General features: G+C 39.9%; 1 protein-coding gene across 1 annotated transcript in view; it reads right to left on the reverse strand.

Moving 5' to 3' along the window:
- LOC138024877 (cyclin-G-associated kinase-like) overlaps nt 1-2500 on the reverse strand; it is a 38747-nt gene that overhangs the window by 715 nt on the left and 35532 nt on the right. Inside the window, exon 25 of the mRNA XM_068872067.1 lies at nt 1-2500. This exon is cut by the window's left edge and continues 715 nt beyond it; it is cut by the window's right edge and continues 2178 nt beyond it. The gene's annotated coding sequence lies outside the window, so the exon portion shown is untranslated.

The following is a 2500-nucleotide window of genomic DNA, read 5'->3' on the forward strand; positions in this document are numbered from 1 at the left end:
AATTATATTCCAAGCCCTTCCGCGTTTACATGTAAGAACAACGATAATCCTTTATAAAGACTAATAATGTGCGCTCGAGTGTATACTCCAGCAAACCAATTATCAGTTTATTAAAAAGATTATTTTCCTACCTTGGAAAACATTCGACTGATGAGGATGTTGTAATAGCGTTGAACTCGCGCGCTGATTAGCTACTCAAACTCCGGATATTCACTCCGGATATTCACCTCCGAGAATTTTGCGCAATATTGTAATGGTTGCTGGAGTAAATGAGTTAACATTATCTGACCGTTTTAGTATATACTAAAACAACTGTGCTATATTAGAGCGGTTTTCAAATGAGTGTCGTAAAACCAAAACCCAAGAAATTACTTTGGCCAATCAAAAAGGACGGAGACAATCCAGTAAACCAATCAAAACTCTGAAGTAATTACACGTAGCCGACACAAAGCGCGGGAAATGTGCACGCGCGAACCACGATTGGTTTTGGTTTCACTTCTGATTGGTTGAAAAACCCTACCCCTAACTTTGAACCAATCACGAGTGAAGTAGATGAAAAACCAAAGTAATTCGCTAATTACTTTCGACACTCAATTGAAAACCGCTCTATCTCACCGTTTTAGTAATAGTAAAACAAGTATTCACCTCAGTGTCGGTGTCTACAGTAGTGGTGGATATTTACCTCGTCGCTTCGTCGCTCGGTAAATATCCACCACTAGCAACCTTCACTTCGGTCAATAAATGTAATCTATACTCAACTGATATCGCGTTTCTGATTGGTCAATTACGAATGCATAAATAGGTTACTGATGCAATAGAAGACAGTAGCAATACAGAAGTTGCTATGAAAATGTTGTTAAATATAATTAAAATCATTAAAAAATCGTACAAACTTGCTGGTGTATTTCGTAATTTACGGATACTCGTGATCTTTGGAAGATCCTCAAATTCCATTCGCCGATGGCTCGTGCAATTTTGTGATCTTTCAAAGAATCACTCGAGCCAATAAATCGCGAAATGCACTTACGTTCATTCATACGATTTTCCTGAACTACAAGGTCACGAGGCGAGCATGAATACCCAGCCAACAGTCATCGCGCTTCAAATCAACCAAGAAAAGCGAGAGCACTAAAAATTGTGAGCTGCCTGAACTTAAAGCCAACATAGTCTTTTGGCTAGAAATTAAACTGAACTAAGAAATTCGTGGATGAGACTGGAAACATATGTATAATCACACAAATAGGCGAAGGTGTCTTCCAAAGAGGCAAATAACCCTCGAAGATCTGCAAAATTAATTCTTCATCTCTTTCGAAAGACGAATTGAATAATTGATTTACACTTCCTCAAAAGTACTTTCTAAAAAGATATTGAACTTACTTCTTCCCCCACTCAGCTTCACACATTGAGTGAACACGATGTGTTCGCTGAATTCCTTGCCGCTCACAATTTCATGTCCATAGCATTTTCTCGAAGTGACTACTCAAACCAAAAGCTAAAGCACGACAAGAGCTTTTTGAGTACAGCTCGCCGTCTTTCGTGTTCGCACTACTGAAGATAATTTAACCGTGCCCAATTCCTACGCCATGACTAAGCCAACGATCACGCCACAAAACTCCCAAAAAATATTAATCACTTAATGACTGGTCCCGAGGGAAGCAGTTCATTTTGCTCGAATCTCAATGTCTCCCTCGGCTGCTGCATTGAGATTCGAGGGAAACAAAATGAACTGTTTCCCGAGGGACCAGTCATTAAGTGATTTGTTATATAGCACAAAAATAGAAGCGTGCAAGGGCCACAGCAACGGCGGTCTTCGGTTAACATTCGCGGGTAACAGTGCACTGTTACCCTCTGCACTGTTACCCTCTGACATCATAGATTTTGCATTGTTGCCCGCTCAGAGACGTTTGGCGGGAAACAGTTTTATTGTTAGATGTCATATGACCTCGAAGTAACTAATGAGAGAGCGCGCTGCTGGGGAAAAATTCACCTATATAACAATAAAGGTTTAAAAAGGAAAGCAATCGTGCTGCACGTGCTACACGCATTTTTGTTCATTTCTCTGCCACACTCAGCACAACAACAAGCTGAAAATACCAAATTTGAACTTTTGACGACACGACATGGGCACACAGCTGTAAATCGTTCATTCTGAGTTCGCGTTCGATTGACCCTATTCCGGAATAAGAATACGTGGACTGATGATGAAAACGGTGTGTTTAACGCGTTTCGAAGCAGTAAGGATAATAAAAATATGTTTTAAATAGCATTTTAGCAGATGTTTGACAATTTGAATGTGAATCTCCGTAAAAGCGAAGGATTTCTAACTTATATTCTATGTATTCCTATTCCGGAATACGTTCAATCGAACGCACCCTTAATCTTCACTCGAAAAGCGATTTACGGAGGGAGAGAGTGTTCATCAACTTTCCAGGAATAAACTTGGCGACAACATGCAGTGTGCACGTTTCGAGATAAAATTGAAAATTTATCGGGTTAGCTG

Source organism: Montipora capricornis, chromosome 11, assembly GCF_036669925.1.
Source record: "Montipora capricornis isolate CH-2021 chromosome 11, ASM3666992v2, whole genome shotgun sequence".
Taxonomy (NCBI): Eukaryota; Metazoa; Cnidaria; class Anthozoa; order Scleractinia; family Acroporidae; genus Montipora; species Montipora capricornis.